Source organism: Tasmannia lanceolata, unplaced genomic scaffold, assembly GCF_043159265.1.
Source record: "Tasmannia lanceolata isolate RefF3 unplaced genomic scaffold, GAP_Taslan_0.1 ptg000015l, whole genome shotgun sequence".
NCBI classification, from domain to species: domain Eukaryota; kingdom Viridiplantae; phylum Streptophyta; class Magnoliopsida; order Canellales; family Winteraceae; genus Tasmannia; species Tasmannia lanceolata.
The window spans coordinates 1,061,605-1,088,020 of NW_027518692.1; the positions used below are offsets into that span (position 1 = coordinate 1,061,605).

The following is a 26,416-nucleotide window of genomic DNA, read 5'->3' on the forward strand; positions in this document are numbered from 1 at the left end:
GCGCATTCTGTTCATTGATTTTGAAGATGACTGTTTTTTTCATAAATTTGGGATGAAAATTCTAATTTACGAGAGAAGCCATAACCAGAGTCGCCACCTAGATTAGGGACCTAGGACCTATGATTAACTCTGTATATTGGGTCTACGATTTAAATTCTGGGTAAGTTACCTGGTTACCAGATCAGAAGGTGTACCGTACGAAGTGTATAGCACCAATCTTGCCTGACGAAAGTCAGACTTCCACTTTTAAAAGCTTCAATTGTTTAGGTTTAACTAAGGGGGGTGAATGTGAATTTTATTAACCTAAATGCATTCTAATTGTTTAGCCGTACACAGTTTAGACTCATGCGGGCCAGGAGTGCATCCTACATGCAACTACATGCCTATGTGTCTATGTGAGTATTTTTTGACACTTTATGAGATTGATGAGATTTGATTTGAGTTGGATTAGATTGATTGATTTGAGGTGAAGTGACCTATGCTATATGAACCTAGATCTAATGCATTGGACCTAAGTTGCATTTTTAGTATTTCTGTGAGAATTTGGATCTAAAAGTTCTATTGGGGAACCGAGAGTGCCACTTCAAAGTTTTTCAATCCTAGAACCTAAAACTTAAGAATTTGGAGGTTTAGATTTTGAATTGAAGTTTTCCAATTAGATGTAAGTTCTTAGATTCTTTAAGGTTTTCTAATTCCAATGAGTTCCAAATTCAACAAAGTAACTAAGCATGTAAAAAGCAAAGCAAAACAACTAGTAAGATGGCAAAATATGTGATTTCTAATCATATGATGAGAACAAATAACAAATAAAGAAATCTAAACATGCAATTAATCATGCAACTAAACAAAAAGAAACATCTGACATGCAAAAGGGTTTAAGGAAAAGGAAAGGCTGAAAAGGGAATGGAAGAGAAGAAGAAGGGTGTCGGAAATGAAAGAGGTCGAAGAAATGTGCGACTGAAATTGGGGGTGCCAAGTTGCCTACGTACCCCGTGGTGGGGATCAAGCCACACGTAGTTCTGTTAGATTTGAAATTTGGGATTGGGGTGCAACTTGGTTGAGGACTTGGTCTGGACACGAGGGGGTAACTTAGTTTAGGTTCTAAAGGTATGACTCGGTTGGGATCTAATGGTATGACTCGGTTGGGATAAGACAATTTAAGGGTGGGGTCCACTCAGTTAGGCAATGACATGACTTGTTGTATGGAATTCTGGGTGATGACCTTAGGCACTGGTGGGCGTCCTCAGGCACTGAATAGGCAATTCTGGGTATTGGCCTTAGGCACTGGTGGGCGTCGTCAGGCACTGGATAGGCAATTTTGGGTACTAGCCTTAGGCACTGGTGGGCGTCGTCAGGCACTGGATAGGCAATTTTGGATACTGGCCTTAGGCACTGGTGGGCGTCGTTAGGCACTGGATAGGCAATTCTGGGTACTGGCCTTAAGCACTAGTGGGCATTGTCAGGCACTGGATGTGCAATTCTTGGCAACGGCATTAGTCACCAAGTAGGCAATTTGGGTGGGGTCCAAGGTGGATGCCGGTTAGGTAATGGGTATGTGAATTAGGCTATGGGTGCTATGGAGATATGAATAAAGCAATAGGTTAGGAATATGGGATGGAGATGTGGTGTATGACCATGGAATATATGGATATGGAGGATGGGATGGGGATGGGCTATATGGTGTGGAACAGATTGAATTTGAATTGGGATGGGGATAATATATGGCTGATTAAATTGGAATGTTTGATATGGTTGACCAATTGAGTTGGGATGGATGTTTGGGCTATGGGATGGAGGTATGGGCTATACAATAGGTTAATGGGGTAATAGGATATGCGATTTGACAAGTGCTGTTAAATTCGGATAACATGTGAAATGGAGCCATGTGAATGTGACTATTGGATATGGATGGGCTCTTGGATAGAGATGAGAATATAGGGTGTGTGGTTTGGATGAGAGTTAAGGTTGTAAGTAGATGACCATGGGACATGGGTTATGTAATATGGGATATGATGAGATCTGGGATCTAATGATTAATGGATGGATATGATGAGGTCTGATGTGTCTTGGGTTCGGATCCGGTAGCTTGGGTCGGGTTCGGTTAGGTGGAGTTGTGGATTCGGGTTATGAGTTGCGGGTTCGAATTTGACTAGGGTCAGTGGCCGGCGGAAATGGGTGGAGAAGATGAGGGTGGTGGTGGTAGCGATGGTGGTGAGGGGTCGATTGGAGTTCCGGCCGGAGATGATGCTCGAGAAGAAGATCCCCAAAATCCCTTTCTCCCTCTCTGGTTTTGCTTCACGAGGAAAAATCGGGATCTCTCTACAAATGGGGGTTTTCTCCTTAATTTCTGAAAATCTCAGATCCAGATCTAAGATTTTCTCTCAAAATCTCCTTCTTCTTCTCCCTTTCTCTCTGGAAATTTCCTTCACAAAAATGAATCCTCCCCCCCTGATTTTTTTGATTTCTTTTTATATATCAAAATAAAAGTATTGATAATAGAACTCCCACTTGATAAGGCGCGCGGAAAATGATAGGCGCACGAATATGCTTCGACAAAAACGGGCTGATTCACTCCCCTTTTATATAAAAATGATATATTTACCTCCTTTTTCCCGCGGACAACCCCCTTTTCAGATGATTCACTCCCCTTGCTCCACACACAATATATACACTACGACACTCGCTTGTTAGGCAAACGACCACAGATTTAGACGCAATTTTGCAGGGACCCCGGCGAGACACTAACCTAACTTGTGATGCAATTTGGGATCCTAGCTTGGTGATTGGATGGGGTTTTGCACAATCAACACGAACTTGGGTCCGGTCAAAATGGAGTGTCTACAGATGCCCCTCTTTGGCAGAGCGTGCTTGTCACGCGAATGGCAAAGCTGAACAGACAACACATTTTGACTGACCCGAAAGCAAAGCAAATTTTTGGGTTTTCGGTTCTAAGAACGGTATTCACAAGGGTAAGACTCTACCAATAAAAGGGAGATAGCCTCTCACCGACTCTTAACTCGGCAACTAAGATATCTCAAAGAGATAGCCTCTCTCTAATACTCATGACTCAACTATCTAAACTAGTTAACAAAGATCAACGAACAATTATAAAACGCAAACACATTATTATTATTTTTTTATCAGGCTAAACCAAAGTACATACAACAATTGCTCAAAGAGCACAAACCAAACAAACAAATTAATCACTCAAAGAGTTTTCATTTTTTTTAATTTTTTAGAAACCACATTGCGACTTCTCCAAGACAAAGACATATCCAAACACTCAAAGAGTTTTTCCTTTTTAGAAACCGGCAAAATAAGCCAAAGACCACTATTTTGAAATTCGTCAAAAACAAATTCAAAACCACACACTCAAAGAGTTTTTTTTTTTTAATTGCGTCGATCAGTCTAAAACTTACTCGACCTAGTTTCCAATTATCACATATGGCTTGCTTTTCCCTTGTCTTCTAAATTGGATTTACTTCTAATATTGATTGCTTGTAAGCCAAGCAATGCTAAATTACACAATGGACATCCTTCAAGATCAATCTAGAAGCCTTCTCACATAGAAAACTAGCTTTTATGAATGATTTTCGTCCAAAAAATGGCTGCCAGATATTTGACCTCATGTTTGACCAATTTAGAGGTTAATTCAAGAAAAGTCATAAACTTGAAAGTTGTAGATCTTTTCAAAAAGTTCGAAACAAGTATAAATATGAATATTTTTGACAAGAAGGTAAAAAGTTATGGTCATTTTACTAACCTGACCTTACAAGCCCTTTCTAATTATAACTCTTCATTTCTTTATTATTCTTTCAAAACAAATATGATGTCACCAACCACCCTATCACATGTTGAACGTTTTTGCATGTGGCCTCCTCATGTGGGGCACCCACTTATGTAGCCGACCCACATGGCCGGGTTCACATGGACCCCGACCTTGTGGACTTTAGCCCAATGGGCCCTCTCACATAGGTTTTAGGTTTTTTTCATAAAAAATTATTAAAACTCTTTTAAATTCAATACTTTATGGATGGACCTAACCCATGTGACCTTTATAGTGCACCCCTAACATATGGTTGAACCATTCCCTTTAAAGAAATAAATGTTTTGGACCAAAACACCCCTATTTGACCATTACCCATCAAATGTGACCAAAATACCCTCAAATTTGTTCATTTTTTAAAGGAGAAAGTTAAAATGGAAAGTTTTCGTAGTCAAACCTCAAAAATAGAAAGTTTTTAAGTTTGATTTTTTTGGTGGGTAATAGCAAACAGGATCATTTGGCATTCCCTCAAAATGCCCAAAATGCCCTCAACACTCTAAATTTCCAAATCGAGCGAAACCCCTAAGAGGTCTAAATTTAGCAGGCTTTTCAAAATTCATGGAATCACTCAACATTTTTTATACACAACCCGGAGGTCAAATGAAACACATTGAAAATTACCAAATTACCCCTGTGGTGCAAAAATTGATGAAATTAGGGAAAACCCTGAGAAATTCCAAAAATAGCAAGTTTGTTTACTTGATTGGAAACTTGAATTCTAATCTTCCGGAGACTAATGGAATTCCCTAGAGACTTTCAGGATCACGAATCAACTTCAAAACTCTTATAATCAGATGAAACTTATCCTAAAAATGCAAAAATGCAGAAGACTGACTCAAGACTCAATGACACTACCGAATCGTTTGCTTTTTAAAGTGTAGCAAAATGGGGGTGTCTACAGTTTCAACCCTTGGGCTTACAAAACCCTTACCCCCTCCTATTTATAGGAAGTAGGGGGTATTTTTCGGTAATTTCGCCCCAAATTCGTCTCAGATGAATTTGGGATTCGTCTGCGACGAATTTCCAAGCTTATCTAGATGATTTTAATGTTTCGTCTTTTATCGGTAGTTTAAAACGCGCATAACTTCTTCATTTGAACTCCGATTTACACGCGGTCAGGTGCGTTGGATTCGTTATTTCGAGTACTTTCCAATAAACCTAAAATGCTTGGTTTTGGGAGACAAAAAATTTCTTTCGTTTGCTCCAAAATGGCGGGTGCTATGTAGAAACAGGTGTTTTGGTTGCCGAAAAAAGCTGGTGCTATAAAAACAATCTTTCCGGTTGTTTGTACAAGATAACAAGGTTTTTTGAAAACCATTTCCTTTTGTGAAACACCCTAAAGAGAGATTGAGAGAAACACAACTGGTGCTCTATGACTCGTCATAAGGTTCTTCCTCGCGACACCTATCACTAATACTACCTTGACAAAATTGGGTGTCTATAAATGCCCCTCTTTGGTAGAGGGTGCAAGGCACCTAAATGCCAAAGTAAGGAGCCAGCAAAATTTTGTCACTGGAGACTAATGATAGGCTTGCAAGACTCATACCGGATCCTGAGGCGTGCAGCCCTCATCGAGGAACCTTACTGTCAGGTCATTGAGTAGAAACCTCTCGCCAACGGTTTTTTGGAAATACGCCCGTTAGAACGAGCCCTGGGATGGACGTCATTACTAACAGCCGGGAGGGTCATCAGAAGTCAGATTTAGGACACCTGACTTAGGGAGGGACCTCTAGGTCAGGTTAAGGACACCTAATTTGGGGAGGGACCTCGGGGGATGTCATTTTGACATCCAGTGCAGACACTGATCACAGGTATGCCAACTTGGCACCTGGTGATTGAAGTGATAGATCGTACACATTATCTTGATTTGATACTGTGTTTTAAACAATAATATTTGATTTCGATGAGATACAGCGTACAAACAGACTTGCTCGGGTTTTGATTTGATTTGCAGGATCACTGCATGGATTTGATTTATCTTGATTTGGAGGGTTACCATGGTGAAACAGACTTACCCTGGAGGGCTAACCTGTCGGAATGGGTTTGCTTTGGTTTGGAAGGGCTATAGGAGCATTTGACTTGGTTGCGGATGAACGTAAAAGTCAGGAGTTGGCCTGAAGAGCGAGTGATCCAGGGCTAATGGAAGTGACCAAGCGAGCAAGTGAGCTTGTGTCGATCAGGGATTGGTCATGCGAGCGAATGAGCCAGGGTCACACCATCGACCGGGCGAGCGAGTGAGCCAGGGCCAATGGAATCAACCAAGCGAGCGAGTGAGCTTGTGTCGATCAGGGATTGGTCTGGCGAGCGAATGAGCTAAGGCCACACCATCGACCAGGCGAGCGAGAGAGCTAGGGCCAATGGAATCGACTAGGCGAGCGAGTGCGCTTGTGTCAATCAGGGATTGGTCTGGCGAGCGAACGAGCCAAGGCCACACCATCAACCAGGCGAGCGAGTGAGCTTGTGTCGATTAGGGATTGGTCTGGCGAGCAAACGAACCAAGGCCACACCATTGACCAGGCGAGCGAGTGAGCCAGGGTTAATAGAATTGACCAAGCGAGCGAGTGAGCTTGTGTCGATCAGGGATTGGGTACAAATTCCATCGGGGATTTGGTTGTAAACTCCGCTGGGGATTTTGGCTAGAGACTCTAGGAACTTATGCCTGTTGTTAAGGACTGGATTCGAAGGACTCCCTGGGGATGATGCCTCATGGGGCTTTTGCTGGTTTTGAATGCCTGGTTTGGTCACAAACTCTGTTGTGGATGCGCGTACAAACTTTGCTGCGAATTTGGTTGCAAACTCTGCTTGGGGATTTGGTTGTAAACGCCACTAGGGATTTGGGTACAAAGTCCACTGGCGATTTGGTTGCAAATGCCGCTGGGGATTTGGGTACAAAGTCCGCTCGGGATTTTGTTACAAACGCCGCTTGGGGGCTTGGGTACAAAGTCCGCTTAGGATTTGGTTGCAAATGCCGTTGGGGGTTCTGGTATAAAGTCCGCTGAGGATTTGGTTGTAAATGCTGTTAGGGGTTTGAGTACAAAGTCCGCTGAGGATTTGGTTGCAAATGCCGCTGGGTATATTAGGTTGGAGAATCCGGGAACATACATCCTTTGTTAAAAGACTAGGCTCGAACGACTCTCTGCGATGTGGGGTATTGGTGATAGTAGGATCTATGATAGCGTATTGCCTCGACCCTAGTGAGGAAGACCGTTCGAGCTATCGGAGCTAGTAAGGTTCCTTGGATGCCATAAATTGGCTGTGAGTCAATCGGGATTGATTCTGATGATGGTGATCCTGACCATGTTGAGAGAGTCGATGTTATACCGACTGCTTGGAGAATTTATTCTGAAGGGGATGTAAACATCCATCAATTAGTGTTGAAATCGGTCGTGTTTGACCATGATTTGATGAATCCGTTGACAGACGGATTGCCCGAGCAATCATTCAGGGAGCACTTGATAAACGTTTGTTTATCTTGACTCTACTGGGGAGAAGGGCTTTGGTATTTGGTCTTGCGAGAGATAAACCAGGGTTTACCAATCTTTTGGATAAGTGTCACGATGACGAGGACTCTCACGAGAGTCTCTGAGTGACATTGGAGGGTAAACCAGACTCTGTCAGAGAGGTTTCAGATGGCAGACCATTGCCTTGGAATGTTTCCAATGGGGAGTGAATCCTGATACACTCAGCTGGGGAGAAATCAGGATGATTTTGTGCCCTAGATTAGATTTTGACATGGTGCAACACTTGCTTGGAGTGATTGGCCCTTAAGGAAGTGATGCAAGATACACTGGGTTGTCTCCAAAGGTCTTGGAATCCCAATGGAAAAGATTTTTGGGGGGCATTGGTTGCCTTGAACATGCTTTATACAGACCCCGCGGGGAAAGATGTGCAAATCTTTGGTTATTCGGGAACAAAAATAACTCAACTCTGCTTGGAGGACACCAAATAAATGTGTTTGGAAGACTCAAGGAGTGCCCAAAGAACTGATTGGTCCCTCACTGAAAGATTCAGGGAATCCACGATTGAAACATTAGCGAAATGAGTCTAAAACGGCAGGAGTTCCAGGACTCCTTGATTTGATAGTGAGCTTGCTAGAGCACCACCATGAAGAGAGGCCAGCTGAGGGATCTTGAGAGTCAAGGAAGTCTTCGATTTCCAAGCTGAGAGTAGACCCGTCATCCGCCTCAGATGTAGTCTAGGATCTTCAGGAGCAGGGTTTGACAGACCCTACTGATGAACAATGGTTTTTTATTCCCCCAGTTGGGGATGAGATGTATTTTATCTTCTGGATTGATCAGACATACATTTGATTTATGGATCAATTTTTATTTGTTTGCTTTTATCTACAATTATTTGTGTTATTTGTATTGAAACAAAGAGTATTTTTGTATAAATAAACATATGTTCTAGAAGGGTATTTATACAAAAAATGCCCCTAGTAAGTTCTTTTAAAAAAAAATTGTTTTGAAAGCATTTTGCATTATTAGTGAAGGCTAATCTTGATTTTGAGCATTTTGCATTTATTAGCGAAGGCTAATAAGGATTTTGAGCATTTTGCATTACTAGCGAAGGCTAATAATGCAAAATGCCACTTGCATGGTTTTCCTAATTATTTGATCATGCATTTTGTGTTATTAGTCATATTTTTATGACTAATAATACAAAATGCCCCTAGAGTATTTATTCCCATAGACAAGAGAAAGCTAATATAAGGTAGGAAATGAGGATAACAATTTTGATATAATGAAAAGAGGGTTCTTTCTGAGCGCTCCTGATCACTAGGTTATGTCTTTCTAAACATTATTTTCTTGTACACGGAGTACCAAACTGGATCTTGCCTTTCTGAGACCCGTACACGGAGTACTGAGCTGGATCTTGATTTTTTTAAGACCTGTACTTGGAGTACTGAGCTGGATCTTCTGAGATAGGAGAATTCACCGTGTTTTCCTTCAACGTATGATTACCATTCCTGGGTAACTGACTCGGCTAAGGGAAAGAAACTTTTCTTGTCTGGATTCCCATATAGGGAGGAAAGAGAAGAAAGCAAAGAGACTCGATTTACTGAAACAAATGCTTTTGATTTATTTTAAGTAAGTCGAACCCTAGATAGATAAATTTAAATGTTCTTACGCATAGGCAGTGTTCCCTACCTCTGGTTTTCAATCATGGTCCAAAGACCCTTTAGATTGTTTTGAAGTATTAACTCATCTTGTTTTGGACCAAAGAATTCTTCATCTGGTCATTTCGAAGGTATAACCTCGCAAACAATTAAGTTATCCTTTGCGGATTTTTCGCTTAACGGACCGTTTGCACCTTCATTTTTTCTAGAAACATGTTTTTGGTTTTGTTTCTACAGGTAAGAGGATCCTAATTTTTGCTTAAGTCACCCTTTCAGGTTTTCGACTTAGCAGATCTTCAGATCTTCTTGTTCTGGACATTGGGAATACTTGTGGGGATCCTGAGAAGGTTTGTTAGTTTTGGTAACTGTGATCGAGCCTGAGATAATCAGATTGCCTATGTGTAGACACCCCTATTTTGCTTCGCTTTAAAAATCAAAAGATTTGGTAGTGTCATCGAGTCTTGAATCCGTATTCCGCATTAGATTAGGCATCCATGCATTTTAGGGTAGATTTCATCTCGTTATAGGAGTTTTGAAGTTGATCCGCGATCCTAAAGGTCTCTAGTTGATTCCGTTGGCCTCTGGAAGATGTAAAATCAAGTTTTCAAGCAAGTGAAAAAACCTGCTATTTTTGGAATTTTTAAGGTTTCCTTCATTTTCGCCCATTTTTTGCAGTACAGGGATATTTTGGTGATTCCCGATGTGTCTCATTTGACCCCCGAGTTGTGTCTGAGAAATCTTGAGCGATTCCATGAATTTTGAAAAAGCTGCTATTTTTAGAATTTCTCACGATTTTTCCTAATTTCACCAAATTTTGTACTTCGGGGGTAATCTGGTCATTTCCAATATGTTTCATTTGACCTCTAGGGTGTATCTAAGGAATCTTAGATCATTTTATGAATTTTGGAAAGCTTGCTAAATTTAGAGTTTCTCAGGGGTTTCACTTGACTTGGAAATTTTGTGTCAAGGGCATTTTTGGTATTTTCAGGGGGTACCAAATGATCATGTTTGATATTGCTCACCAAAAGGACCCAACTTTAAAAGTTTCTATTTTGAAGTTTGATCACAAAGACTTTCGATTTTTAACTTTTCCCTTTAGGGGTGAACCAATTTAAGGGTATTTTGGTCACATTTGGATGTGTAATTGTCAAATAGGGGCATTTTGGTCTGAAAAATTATTTTTCCATAAAAGATGGTTCGATCATGTGTTAGGGATGCACCATAAATGTCAAATGGGTTCGGTACATATATAAAATGTTGAATTTAGAAAGATTTTAATGAATTTTTATGAAAAAAAAACCCGAAACCCCTGTGAAATGGCCCATTGGGCTAAAGCCGCAAGAATGGAGCCCATGTGGGTCGACCACCATGGTGGGCGCCCCACATGGCTGACCCACATGAGTTGGGTGCCCCACCTAGATGATGTCATGGTGGTGACATCATATTAGTTAAAAGAAAAATAAAAAGAATAAAAAGAAAAGAAGGAAAGATAGAAAAGAGGAATGGTTGCTTAAAAGGGGTTTTCCAAATAAGCAATGTCGAATGGGAATAGCATGTCTTGTTTGACAAGAAATTAAGATTGGAATCAAATCCAATTTGGAAACAAGAAAGAAAGAAAGCAAGAGGGGAAAATTGGAAACAAGCCAAAGATGGGAGCTCTCACATTGGAAACTACTATTTCTCTATCAATCCTAGCTTTTTTTGCATTAAAATCAAAGCACACAACACAAAGGAGATCCAAAAAAAATATCCAAATTCGTCTTTTTTCTCTCTCCTCCTAAGGAAAAAAAAGGAAAAAAAAAATCTCCTCTCTCTTGAAGTGTGTTCATCTCTCTCTCAAGGGTTCTTCACAAAAGGGATTCTTAAATTCCCTTTTCTTCTTCAACAAATCACACATCAAGGATCTTTGGGGTGTTCTTTGGGTCTTCTTCATCATACCAAAGGGTTGGACAAAGCGAATATCTCAGATTACCAACCCAAGAGACACGGATTGCGATCGACGGTAAGAATTTTCCTTCTTTGCGAATTAGAAAAGCATGCTAGGGTTTTATTTTTTTGAAACATCAAATCTATGAGTTTTCTTTTAAAATTCCAGTATGTTATAACATAGATAATAGGGTTTTAAAATCTAAAATTTCGCCCAAAAATTAATTTTCCTCCACATAAATCTTGAATTTCTTTCTTTTCTTTTTAATATGATTTAGATGGAATTTTCAAAGCAAGTGTTTGAAAAAAGGATCTTTTTCAAAAAACGAATACTTTTTTAGGGTTCTAAAAATTCAAAAGCTACTGGAAATCATGATCTTTGACCATGGTTTGACCGCCTCGGTTTCCGTTCTATTTTTCGAAAGTTAACCCAACAAAGGGTTATTTCTTGAAGAATAAAATGGAAAAGGGCTCAAATCAGGTCCAAAATTCATTAAATTTTGTTTTCGAACCGACTTTTGGATTTCAAGATCACCCTAAAATGTTCAGAATTTTTTGATTTTTTTTAATAGGATTATTAATTATTTTAAATTTCGGCCATTTTTAATAAATATCAAAAGGTTGTAAAAATTGATGAAAATTTTTGGAATTAAAGCTCAATAATAAATTGAATTTGACATTGAAAAAAAATTTTGAAAAAAATATGGTCTTTACTGTTTTCCAATCGCCTCTCCGTTTTACGTGCCATAATTCTTTTTCATATTAAATTAATAAATTTTCAAAAATTTTCTTTACAAACTAGTAACTTAGGTTACTGGAATGTTAGAGAAAAATTTTCAATTGATTTTGCAAAGCTTTGATAAGGTTTTACAATTTATTTTAATAAATGGGTTTTAATTCTTAGGAAACAAATTGATCTCTTTTACTTAAAAATCGATTTTAGAGAGGAACTTTAATTTTTGGATTTTTAAATTTTGGAAAAAAAATCATATAATCTATTATATATCTACTGAAATTTTTACATGATTTCAGGATACCATTTAGTCTACCTTTTAATTAATTCATTGATTTTATCCGAATTTTGTGAGAATTGTAATTAGTATCAAATCTTAATAAAAACCTTTGAAATGTTTACAGTATTCTAATAGCATGATTATATCTATAGTGTAAAAGGTTTACTTGATTTGAGATTCATATGCTGTGAGTTGATTTGTTAGTTTGCAATCTGAACTAAATTTTGGAATTTCAGAAATTGATAGCAAAACTTGTTCAAAATTCATGAAACTCTTCCAGTAGTCTAAACTCATTCATATATTATTACTAGAAAAGTTTCAATGACTTTGGAGTTCGATTGCTTAGGGTTACGGTGTAATCCTCGCAATCTGGTCTTAATAATATTAAATCACAATTTAATAGCATATTAACACAAAAATCAGTAAAAATCCTAACTTTCTATCATGAATTCAATCCCTAACTTGTTTGAAACAGAAGCCTTAGGATTCATAGATCCCCCTTAAAAATTCGACATTGCGCGATAATTTACTAGCCGAGATCGCAACCATAATCGTATACTGATTGCGATCGATCCTGCATAATTGCAGTGTGTAAATTATAGTATGATATTGGCTCTGAGGTTCACTGTCCACGGAAATCCTGAGAAACATGCTAGGCAATAAGATACTATAACTTACGTGCTAAATTATACAGGGGTTGAGAGCACGATTCCCATCCATGGTTGCGATTCGAGGCCGAAACTGGCAAACCATAGAACCTTTGGTATCCCTTAGATATTTAGGAATCGAAAATCCTTGAAAATATAAAATCAGTCAATCTAAAAATCACCAATCTCAATAAATTAAATTAACTTAATCAAAGTCATAGGAGCCGTTGGATTGCAGTCTCCTATCGTAGGAACCTTTTTAGGCCCCTTAGGTATACTTACGTCACATTGCGTCCTAGATTTTAGGGAGTCCTAGAGTTAGGAGTCTAGCCTCATCACGGCCGCTTGCTACGGATAGCAACTGTGCCATATATCTAGTTACACTAGTCACTCAATTTTCCCCTAGGACAAACCTAGCTACCTAGGATGTAGGTTAACCTGCATTAGTCTGAATGATGTCTTGCACTTAGATAGGGCCATATAGCATCTTAGATGGAGTCCTAGGATAATAAAATCTACTCAACTTGAACCAAATAATCTCTCTTAAACTGTTGAAATAGTCTGTCCAGTCTAGATCGGTGTTCTAGATGAATTAGGCATATAGTTTAGTTTAGGCCACTGAACTATGATCGACTCTGATTCTAGTGAGACTGGGATACGTAGGCAACTTGGATACTTGAGTGGCATACCAAGCCCGAGTCGGCCCCACACACAAATGGTGGGGTTTTGTATATTAGTTCTTTATAAATTCTTAATTAAAATATGTAGGATTTCACTCAAATTAGCATTTTAGGAGAATATTCACTTAGATTGAATTCAAACAAATTAAGAAAATCAAGATACACATTTAGAAATTTCATTGAAATTAAATTTTAGGATGCATGTCACGCAGTTCGCACATTAATATAGAGTTAAATGAACCATTTAAAAGAAATTCAAAAGAGTTAACTTTTGGAATTGAAGACCGATTATCGGGCAGGAATGGTGCATGTGGTGGTAACTCCCCATACCTTCCATTCTCATAACCAGGTAACGAGTCAAGATTTATGGTCAATTATGGGTCCTAGATCCCTCGTCTAGGTGGGGACTCTATCATTTTCTTTTGCGTGAAATTCGGATTGCCTTAGTGATCCCAAGTTCACGGAAAAGATGAATTAAATCAATAATAATAAACGGCACAGGCCAACCGCGTCGTGACGAGAGACCAAGAGAGAGGGAGGCGGCTCACGGGCTATTCCCCTCTCGCATGATCGGGTCCCACACTACGTACCCTAAAGAAGGGGTTGGGATCAGGTTCATATAGTTTGAGACTTTCTGTGGTGGTTTCAGTAATACACCCAAACAGGGTTGTATGCCGCACCTTGGAAATACACCAAAGCAGGGTTGTATGGCCAATCACATAGGGAGAGAGAAAACCAAAGAGAGGAGAGAGAGGGAGAATAGAGGAATGAGAAAACCCTTACCCCCCCCCCCTTCTATTTATAGGAAGGGGGATATTTTTTGGTAATTTCACCCCTATTTATAGACGAATTTCCAAGCTTATCCAGATGATGATGATGTTTCGTCTTTTATCGGTAGTTTAAAACGCGCATAACTTCTTCGTTTGAACTCCGATTTATGCGCAGTTAGGTGTGTTGGATTCGTTGTTTCGAGTACTTTCCAATGAACCTAAAATGCTTAGTTTTGGGAGACAAAAATTTTCTTTGGTTTGCCGGAAAAAGGCAGGTGCTGTGTAGAAACAGGTGTTTTGGTTGCCGAAAAAGGCGGGTGCTATAAAAACAATCTTTTCGGTTGTTTCTACAAGATAACAAGGTTTTTTAAAATCCATTTCCTTTTGTATAACACCATAAAAAGAGATTGAGAGAAACACAACCGGTGCTCTAGGACTCATCATAAGATTCTTCCTCGCGACACCTATCACTAATACTACCATGACAAAATTGGGTGTCTACATAACCATAGTCTAGCTCTACATGATAAACAAGAATAGCACAAAAGATAGGCCAATTTTTGCTCATGCTCCCCCTAAGTGTGATATAATTTTCTATAATCTCAAATTTACTTCCCTAAGCATATATCATACAAACAACCTAAGAAGATCACATAAATACATATACATATTCATGATTGAGATGTTGGCACAAGGCCAAATGATTAAGTATTTTAATTAATGTGAAAGTATTGTTCCCTCAAGAGAGCATAAGTACCGATTGAATAGCTTTTAACATTAAGATTTGACATCTTAAACTTATAGATACTAACAAACGGGGTGTTACACTATATGAATAGATATCAAAATAATAGACTCAAATAACAAGCTTACTTAGGATGATAGATATTATATTTTAAGGAACATACCTAGAGTAAGCAACTCGATCATAGTGTGAAAGAAACTAGTCCTTTTTAAATTTCCTATATAAGCAAACTAGTTATACTTGGAGGAAATAGCCAAACACTTTCAAGTTTTAAGTTTTAATTTTATTACCCTCAAAATATTAAGTCATTTAGTCTTATACATTACGTCATCATTGTATAAGTGTGATAAGACTAATGTTCATTTTGTGTTTTAATGAATTTTAAGTTTAAAAGTTTGTATCAACAAAACACATCCTAGCCCAAGGTATAAAGTTTTAATTTAAGGTCACTTAAACATTCTTAAGCTATATATCTTCACTTTTAAGCATAGGTTGGGCTATATGACCAAAATCTCATGATTTTAGATGAAATTTTTAATTTAAATCAAATGATCTCATGAGATATAAGTTTGAGAGTTTTTAGATATGTTCAAAGTTTCAAATTACTCAAACTCATAAAATATGTATAGTGATCTATCTTAAGAGTATTTTAATATGATATACATATTTCAAATATACATAATAAGAAAGGAATATGTCAATTAGATCCAAATGCCTTTAATTAAAGAGTTTTAATGAGTGTTACTTTTAATGTTCTCTCTTTAATTATAGGTTCACATATATTTGCATTTTTCAAGTTTAAACATTCTATGTGAACATCATGTAGATCACATGGATATTAATGATAGAAAAACAAGATGATCCATATCAAAACATCCATGGATAGTCTACTATGTTTGGACACAAAGAACATGACACATAAGATATATGGTCCAAACATCTACACGTACATCCACTTCCACAAACAAAATGATGAGGCAATCAGCACAAAGTGCATAAGCCCAATTAAAACCAAAATGTGTGGGAGGCAAGTGTTCCCAACACAATGTATAGTGTACCAACCACCATAGTGAGTTAAATGCCCAAATTCAATTCTAGATTCAACAATTTTCATTTCACATGATATTTTTAATTTGACTCAAGTAAGTCTCATATATTGAACCTAGACTCATTTTCAACTTCCCTACATAATATATTCTTATATGAATTTAGGGAATGATCCACGGACTTAGAGAATATTCATCAAGTGATAACACCTTGGACACATGTATTCCAAGATGAACCACCTGTATACACCCCATTTTGACCGAACCCCTATTCTTTTTTGTTTGACCAAAAACTCAAGTAAATCATTGACATAGTGTCCCAAATATCTTTTTAAAATAAGTTAGGATCCCAAGTAGGTCCCTCTAAAATTTCATTAAAATCCGTTGATGTTTGCTTAATAAGATGAGCGTAAATCGTAGTGTAGTCTAGTGTAGTGCGAAAGGAGGGTGACTTAGTTAACTCGGGTGTGCCAGTATCAATATCAGTTGCAGCAAAAATAAGTCATAAATGCTTCTTTATTTTTACCTTAGGCCACCCATTTTTGCATTGGAAAATGAGCTAAAATGAGGGTGCATTTATCAAAATAAGGTTGTGCCAATACCCTTCCCCTAATCAAACAAAGAAAAGGAGGTGAATATGTCTTCTTATTTGAGGTCTTACCCAAGCCACAACTGGTAGAATGAAAAGGGTATTCATAAATTCATTTACAAAGGGTTGTCCCAAGTGGAGAAAGGGTAGGATACACCATTTCCTTTTGTCATTATTTTAAAAACGGCCTCTTTTGTTGCCCAGACTACCCCTTTGTATAAAAAGAGTGCTCTCCAAATACACTAAGGGTGGCTGTCCGGTGCAATGTAAAAGATGGTCAAATATATCATTTTCCATCAAGGTTTTTAACTTGGATCTCACCCCTAGAGAAAAAAAAATGAGTATTTGAAAAATTCATTTGAAGGTGTTGTTCAAGGAAGGGAGGGGATGTGCAAATATCATTGCTTTTCACAAGATAATCACCCCCATTTTCTAAGCATATACACCAATTCTGAATAGGGGAGCTGACTAGGGAAAGAAAGAAGGCCTAAATTTATAATGTCAAAGGAGGGTGGTTTATCAAGGTAAGGGAGTGCCCATACTAATTCCAATATGCATCTAACCAAAGAAAGAAAAGGCAAATGAGGGTGTAATTATCAAAATGGGGATGCTAACATTAGCACACGCCCCCTCATCTATAAAAAGGGCATCGAGTGTTTTAAGAGAGGGGTTCTCAATTTCGTTGCAAAAAAAAAAAAAAAAAACAGAGGAGAGATAGAGAGAGGGATTTTCAGCTGAAACCCTAGCTTCCTCCTTCGAACCCTAGTTTTCACCTTCATCTTCTCTAATGAATCTTAACGGATTCTGGCCAGTAACTCCGGCCAAGGTCTCCTTCATCTTTTATCTAGCTTCGAAACTCGTAGATCTATAGTTTAATAGTTTCGAAACCCTAACTAAGAGAGTGAGAGAGAGAGAGAGAGAGGGGGAGGGAGTACGGCTTTAAGCTTTCCGGCAAGGATCATCTTCTCCGGCCAATTTTCTGGCCGGATCTTCTCTTCCGTCAACCTTGACTGCCATTAATTTTCTTCTCCCACACATCTTAAACCTTAATTTCTGCCATTTGAAGATCATCAAACCTCAAATCTGTCCTTATAACCCTTGTATCCATTGTATATCAATTTCTTCTCTCAAAACCCTAGTTCGAAGCTTTAGATGTTCTTCTTTCTTTGTCGTTCTTAAATTTCAGCTAGCTTGAGGCAAAAGAAAGAGGAAAAAAGGCAGATCTAGCATTTTAGGACTGTAATTTGGGGATCTAAAGGCTGTTTTTAAAAAAAATGGAGAGTTGAGATTGAGGACTCAAAGGATTAAAATAGAATAGAGAAGAAGGATCCGAGAAGAAGGTGAGAGAGGTCCAATAATCCACATCTCCGGCCACATTTCAGGCCTCCTAACCTGAGCCTTGGTCAACCCTAACATTGTTTGAGCCTTTCCACCCTTAAATCAGCCCCATTAGAGTCTGAATTTACCATTGCAATCCCTACCTGTAACCAATTTTAAATTCCACCACCATTACTACACAGTTTGAAAAATTAGAGAAAGAAACCAAAAGAGGATCATTGAGAAGGGCTAAGAGAAAGAGCTGATCTTTTCTGGTCACTTACAATAGATCCATGTGATTGTAGTCACCCCAACAGTAGCCCTTTGATCCCATTTATTTTATTTTCTTTGTCCTCATCTTCGACGGCCATGGATTGTGCAGAAAGCAGACCTTGAAGTGGTAAATTTGCCTTCCCAACTATTACTTTTTACCGGTAAATGGAATTTGAGTTGAAGGTTTGGTAGCAATTCTTTATATCCCTCTTTGTATGACCCCAATTAAGGAACCGATTGAGATGCCTGTAGGCTGTTTGATTTAACTTCTGAGAAGAAACACCTGCACCACTACATCTTCTGCCATCATTTCTGACCAGCGGATTCATTTTTTTTCATCCAAACCCAGCCATTGTTGTTGCCCCTTCATCATTACCATCAATTCAGGTTTGATTGAAAGGAGAAGTTTAGAGCAAGGAAGAGTCAGATTCAATTCAACTTTTCATCTGGTTTAGTGAAACTTGACCATGGGAAGGAAGAACGTGCTGCAATCTTTGCCGACACACGAGCAGAGTGGTTTATTGCCTTACAGGGATGCTTCAAGCGCAATATCACAGTAGTCACCATCTAGGCATCGCTGGGGGTGGAGGCTCTTGCCCACTCACTAAATGAGACAGAGGTTTCAACCATGATATGTGGACGTAAAGAACTGAAAAAGTTGTTAGACATTAGTGGACAGTTTGACACAGTCAAATGTGTGATATATATGGATGATGATGGAAGCCCAACTGAAGCATCATCACTTGGGAGAAGCACTAGCTGGGAAATAACCTCATTCCTTGATGTGGAGAGATTGGGCCGAGAAAATCCTGTTGACGCAGATTTGCCTCTTTCAGCTAATATTGCAGTTATAATGTATACAAGCGTAGTACTGATTTGCCTAAGGGAGTAATGATGACACATGAAAACATCCTATCTACAGTTGATGCTATCATGACTATTGTCCCTGGTCTCAGTAGCAAAGACATTTATTTGGCATATCTTCCACTAGCTCATGTTCTTAAGTTGATGGCTGCTGAAAATGTAATTGTTGCCGTTGGGAGTGCTATAGGATATGGATCACCTTTGACTCTTACTGATACATCGAACAAGATAAAAAAAGGGAATAAAGGGTGATGCTTCTATATTGGGCCTGACATTGATGACTGCTATTCCAGCTATCGTTGATCACGATCGAGATGGTGTGCGGAAGAAGATATAAAGGGTGGACTTTCAAAGAGACTATTTGATATTGCTTATAGTTGTAGGCTGTATGCGATGAATGGCAGTTGGTTTGGGGCATGGGGCCTAGAGAAGATTTTATGGAATTTTCTTGTTTTTATAAAGGTTCGAGCAATTCTCGGAGGCCACATCTGTTTTCTTCTTTCTGCGGGTGCCCCTCTCTCTGGAGATACACAAAGATTCATCAACATATGCCTTGAGGCTCTAATTCGGCAAGGGTATGGTCTCACCAAGACTTGTACCGGTGGGACATTTTCTGAGCATGATGATACATCTATTGGTTGTGTTGGTGCTCCACTTTTGGCTCATTTGTGAAGAATTGCAGAGGAGAGAGAGTAGAGCTAGTAGAAGGAGAAGTTAGGTTTTTTTAGAGAAAAAGTAAAGGAAAGGGTTTGAGCTGAAAGAGAAGGAGATAGATAGGAAGTGTCAAGATCTAAACCAACTTTGTCGTCTAATTTTGCCGAAACTCTGAGAAGCAGGGGATCTATCTCTGGATCAGCCATTTTTTGCAGCATTAGACACAAATTCAGGCAGAATTGGTTTCAATTTTATCTTGGACGACGCTCCAGGTGTTGGCTGCAAGTTCCTTTAAACCCCAAATTTCGTGGAGAACAGAAGAAAAATGAGAAGATTTTCCGATTAGAGTTGAGTAGAGAGAGGGGGAAAGGGAGGAGAGTGAGAGCTTTACTGAGAGAGAAGGAGGGATGATTTTTCTACTATAATCTCCATTGTTCAGTTCTATTCTTCATCAGCAATTCAAGTATGTCTCTTCCGATTCTTCACTCTGATTAGCATTAAAATTCTATCATCTATGCTATTCAATGCTTTTATGTTGTATCGAGGTGTGCTATTTTACCAGTTGTTCTCTACACCATCAAATTTTTTTTTTTTGGATTCTTAGAGTGCAAACTATGATTTGATCATAACTTGAATTTTTTTAAAAGAAGGCCCTGTTAATTGCATAAGATCAAAACTTATTTTTTTTGGTGGAGTTGTGGTTACTTTGTCAAATGATTTAACAATAAAAGAGGATTTGGATTTTGTGTAATGATCATGATTAGGTACAGTCCATCATCACTCTTATGACCAAATATTGATATTGGTTTTTGTAAGCCCAAGGGTTCCCATGGGTTTAATCATTCACCTTACCTTCTTATTTTGATGCTAGCAAACTCAAATTGATTAGCATTTATGGACTAATGTGTTGCTTTGAGATGTTGTGCACTATACAGGAATTTGATATGTCATATCGCCATTACACAACTCATCACAACACATGGCTTGTGAATCCATACACATAATGATCAAGAGCTTGCACCTACATTGGAGACATCATCCTTGAAAGATGTTCAAGTCAAGAAGCTCAAGATGAAGATCCCAACTTGCCTAGCAAGTGTTAAGAAGAAGCTTGGAGTTGAACATGCCATGGTGACAACTCATTTACCTGTCAACTTGCATTGAAGATTGGAGGAGAAGTCACAAGAGCCAAATCAGTTGAAGAAGTTCACTCACAAGCTGAAGAAGTCTAAGAAAGTGCAAAGGAACAAAGACATTCCAAGAAGACTCGATGGTATACACTTTTAGAATGTATTCAGAGTCCTCTTGATTTTATGTTTAAATGCACTTTCAATAGGTTTTCAAATGGTTTTCATACTTAACTTTTTATATCTTTGAAAACCATACACACACCCAAAAATGTGTTTGAAAACCTAGGACTTAACCCCAAAGACCATGGCCCAAAGCTCTTGAATTTTAAATGTAAAAATGGAATTTTATACAGGGTGATCGACCGTGGCAAGGTAGCTAGAAATTCAGCACTTGCCGGATATTGGCGGGCCGGTCGACCGAGGGTTAGCTTGGCGACCGCGGAACTGGTTCTGTCGAAACAGAAACAATTCATCATGGTATGGGCGGGCGACCGCAATGGGTCTGTCGACCGGGATAGTGCTTTTGAGGTTAAATTTATTCAAACAGATTACCTTCACCGGGCGACCGCACCGGTTTGAAATTAGAATTTCATGAAGAGAGCCCGATAAGGGTGGGAGACCACTGTGCCTCGGTCGACCGCCGCGGTCTGGAAAAAAGGTCGTTGGGGCTTGTGCAGGTTGACTTCTTCAACCCAGTTTTTACGGTTTTACCCCCAAACGGTCATATTTCTTCAAGGGCTATATATACACTATCCAAACCTTTCTAACAAACATTTTGAACATTTTGAAAGATCAAAATCCCATCTCTTTTTAGCTTCAACTTTTCAAATCAAAAGCAAAAACCTCTTTGAGTTTGTATTCCACATTCTATCAAGTGGCACTCCATAGGCTTTACATTTGTATCTTTCTTTGGAGTGATTGTGAGCTATTAACTTTGTAATCTCCCGATCAAGAGGCATTGAGTATTTTTCATTTTTATTTGTTCTTCATTGAGGGTCTTCTCTTCGGCCCGTTAAGAATTGTGAAGATATTGTGAGGGTCTCCTCTTCAGCCCGTTAAGAAAAGTGAAGACAATGTAATGGTCTCCGATTCGGCCCGTTAACAAAGCTGAATCATGTAAGAGGGTGTGTCTCCTCACAAGGCTTCATGCAGAAAGGGTTTGACCCCTTTGGAGTTGGAGAACGTGGTTGTAAAAGCTTTGAGATTAGGCTTGAAATCTCACACTTAGTGGAGTATCGAAAGAGCTAAACTTGGAAGAGTAGAGTAGGCCTTTTTTATAGATTAAACCACTATAAATCTTGGTGTCGTCTTTGTGGTGTGCCTCTTCTTCTCTATATCTCTCATTCTTCTCTTGCACGTATGGTGATTGGTAAACTCTAACCCTAACTTGTTATTATATTTTAAATTGAATAAGAGTTAATAAATGTGCATAATTGGAATATCTAAACCGTAGCTTTTATTACCATGTTTATTTGAACAAGGGTTAGGATATTAATTAGTGCTTAATTGGTAAAGTGATTTTAGTAATCCATCACCCCCTCTCTTGGGTGCTTAAATAAAGCCTAAAATTTTTTAATTAGCCAATTCACCCTCTCTCTTGGGTTGTCACACTTGCATTTTATATGGTATCAGAGCTTAGGCCCTTAAAGAGGTTTTTGATTAAAAAAAAAAACCTACAAGAGAAAAGATCCGTGAAAATCCAAATGGATTTTGAGAAAGGCTGATCCACCATAATTCTTTCATTCTTTGCTGGAACGAATTATGGTGCTTGGAAAGCACAAATGCAATTTCTAGGCAAAAAGAGACTTTAGAAAAATCTTTTGCCAAAGAAAGTTCTTTCAAACTTTCAATTTCCAATTTGAAAAGTCAAATTGAAAATTTAAAATTGGAAATAAATGAAAGTTTGAAAAGAAACGAGAAATTAAGTCAATTGAGCATATTTTTTATAAATAAAAATATTGACTTATTTCAAAGATGCAATACCTTTGAGAAAGAAATTAAAAGCCTTGAAAACACAAACATTGAACTTGTTGGAAAATATAAACATGTTTGTGAAAATGAAGAGCAAATAAATGAAAAACTCTTTACTAATAATCAAAGACTAGAAGAAGAAAAAGATAAGCATATTTTCTTAAATTTAAAGTCTTGTGATTCTATTTATTCCTCATCTACCGAACCATATTGTACTCATTGTGGTAGATCTGGACATTACAAATCTGAGTGTAAACTTAGATTTGTATCTAACAAGTTTGTTTGGATAATAAAAAATACACTCCCTCAAACAAACTTGGATGGAACCAAAGGGATTTGGGCTCCAAAGAATCCAATCTAAACTAATTTGTGAATGAGTTAGTTTATGGGCTACGTTAAATTGTCATATCATTCACATTCATTCTAGATACCTCAATTCACTGATTTATTCTTTGTATCTAGATTATATTATCTTAATTGATATATCTTGTTATCCATGAATATAGATTCTCATATGTGATGTTTTTACCTGCTACAGTCTAAAAGTGTAGACACCCCCATTTTGCTATACTTTAAAAAGCAAAAGATTCGGTAGTTTGTCAAGTCTCGAGTCCATATTTTGCAATTGTAGACACCCTCATTTTGCTATACTTTAAAAAGTAAACGATTCGGTAGTGTCATTGAGTCTTGAGTCAATCTTCTACATTTTTGCATTTTTAGGATAAGTTTCGTCTGATTATAGGAGTTTTGAAGTTGATTCGCGATCCTGAAAGTCTCTAGGAAATTCCATTAGTCTCCGGAAGATTAGAATTCAAGTTTCCAATCAAGTAAGAAAACCTGCTATTTTTAAAATTTCTCAGGGTTTTCCCTAATTTCATCAAGTTTTGCACCACAGGGGTAATTTGGTAATTTTCAATGTGTTTCATTTGACCCCCGGGTTGTGTCTAAAAAATCTTGAGTGATTCCATAAATTTTGAAAAGCCTGCTAAATTTAGACCTTTTAGGGGTTTCGCTGGATTTGGAAATTTAGAGTACTAAGGGCATTTTGGGTATTTTGAGGGAATGCCAAATGATCCTGTTTGATATTACCCACCAATAAAAGCAAACTTAAAAACTTTCTATTTTTGAGGTTTGACTACGAAAACTTTCCATTTTTAACTTTCCCCTTTAAAAAATAAACCAATTTGAGGGTATTTTGGTCGCATTTTGGTGGGTAATGGTCAAATAGGGGTGTTTTGGTCCAAAAAAATTATTTCTTTAAAGGGGATGGTTCAACCATATGTAATGGGTGCACTATAAAAGTCGCATGGGTTAGGTCCATCCATAAAATATTGAATTTAAAAGAGTTTTATTAAATTTTTATGAAAAAAACCTAAAACCCATGTGAGAGGGCCCATTGGGCTAAAGTCCATAAGGTCGGGGTCCATGTGGGTCGGCCACATAAGTGGATGCCCCACATGAGGAAGCCACATGCAAAAACGTCCAACATGTGATAAGGTGGTTGGTGACATCATATTTGTTTTGAAAAAAATAATAAAGAAATGAAGAGTTATAATTAGAAAGGGCTTGTGAGGTCAAGTTAGTAAAATGGCTATAATATTTTACCTTCTTATTAAATAAATTCTTAATTATACTTGTTTCGAACGTTTTGAAAAGATCTACAACTTTCTAGTTTATGAATTTTCCTGAATCAGCCTCTAAATTGGTCAAAAATGAGGTCAAACGTCGGGCAACCCTTTTTGGACGAAAATCATTCATAAAAGCTAGTTTCCTATGTGAGAAGGCTTCTAGATTGATCTTGAAGGATGTCCATTGTGTAATTTAGCATTGCTTGGCTTGCAAGAAATCAATATTAGAAGTAAATCCAATTTAGAAGATAAGGGAAAAGCAAGTCATAGGTGATAATTGGAAACTAACTAAAGGTAGGAGTTCTCACATTTGAAACTTCCAAATCCAAACTAACCGTAACTTTTTCTATAAAAATAAAGCAAGCACAACTTTTGGCCTCTCTCGAGAAAATTCATCTCTTTCTCTCTTCCTCCTTGGAATTCATTCCTCTCTTTTGTTGCTTTGGTGTTCATCTCTCTGTCAAGTGTTCTTCACGAAAGGGATTCTTAAATTCCTTCTTCTTCTCCAAGGCGTCACACAATCAAGAATTATTGGAGTGTTCTTTGGATCTTTTTGAGCGTATAAAAGGGTTGGACAAAGCGTATATCTTGGATCAGCAACCCTAGAGACAAGGACCGCGATCAACGGTAAGCGTTCTTTCATTTTTCTTTCCGATTTTTGTTAAGAAATCATATTTAGACCGTTTTAGGGTTTAGTTTTCGAATATGATCGAAATGATGAAATTCTGTGATGTAATTTTAGTATGATAAAATATAAACCATGATATTTTATTTTTCAGATTTTTGCTGGAAAATTAATTTTTCTTCATTAAAATATTAATTTCCTTCGGTTTTTCTTCAATATGGGTTTCGAATGGGATTTTCAAAGCAAGTCGATCAAATCGTTGTGTTTTCCAAAACCTAATATTTTCTGAGATTAATAAAAAGTTAAAAACTACTGGAAAGTATAATTTTTTACCATGGTTTGATCGTTTTATTTTCCGTTTTATTTTTTGAAAGATAACCCAGCAAAGGTTTATTTCTTAAAGAATAAAATAGAAAACAGGTCAAATCAAGTCCACATTCGAAGAAAATTTGTTTTTAAACCGATTTTTGGATTTCCAGATCAGTCAAAATATTTCGGATTTTTTAGAATTTATTTAATCCAACTTTAAATTATTTCAAATTTCGGCTATTTTTAATAAATATCAAACAATTTTAAAAACTCATGAAACTTTTCAAATGTTATGTTTACACATAAGTAGAATTTTTCACAAAATAAAATTTTGAAAAAATTTGTTTTATTCCTGATTTGCCAACCTAAGCTTCATTTTCCGTGCCATAATTATTTCTTATGATAAAATCAATTAATTCTAAAATTTTGCTTTACAAACCAGTAATATATATTATTGGTATGTCGTAGAAAAATTATTATGAATTTTTATACAGATTTAATATGGTTTTTAATTTTTTTTTAATAAAGCGGATTTTGATTTTCTAGGAAACGAGTGATCTCTTCTTTGAAAATTGGGTTTCGTGGAGAAATTTCGATTTTCAAGTTATGAAATTTGGTGAAAAAATATCATGATGTATATTATGTCTACTATCATTTTCTCTTTTTTTTAGAACATCATTAAGCATGCATTTTGATTGATTCTTCAAATTCATCCTGTTTTTGTGTGATTTTTAATTGATAACAAATCATAATAACAATTCATGAAATTTTTACAATTGCTTACTATCATAATTATCTCGATACCGTAAACGTTTGAGTTACTTTGGAATCCTTTTGCGATAGGTTGGTGTGTAAATCAATAATCTGACTTGAATCTTTAAAAATAGAAAATTGGTAGTAAATCGTATTCAAAATTTATGAAATTTTCTCAGTGAGTTACAATCATCCATATCTTATTACTGTAAAACTTTCAAATAATTTGAAGTTCGATTGCTAAGGGTTTCTTTGCAATTATAACAATCTGGTCTTAATATGATTAAATCGGAACTTAATAGCAAATTAATATAAAAATCAATGAAAACTTTCAGAAAACTCTAAATTTTCATCATGAATTCAATCTTTAAGCCGTTTGAAACAGAAACCTTAGGGGTCATAGATTTCCTTTGTAAATTCGCTATACAGTGATAGTATAATTGCCGAGATCGCATTCATAATCGTATACTAATTGCAATCGATCATGAATAATTTGAGCATTTAAATTATGGTATGTTGTTGGCTCCGAGA

The 26,416-nt window shown here is 37.4% G+C and overlaps 1 pseudogene; it reads left to right on the top strand.

The window, feature by feature from the left end:
• The window catches only part of LOC143846384 (long chain acyl-CoA synthetase 9, chloroplastic pseudogene), a 38,829-nt pseudogene extending 19,342 nt beyond the window's left edge, over positions 1-19,487 (top strand).
• Positions 19,488-26,416: the final 6,929 nt, after the last annotated feature.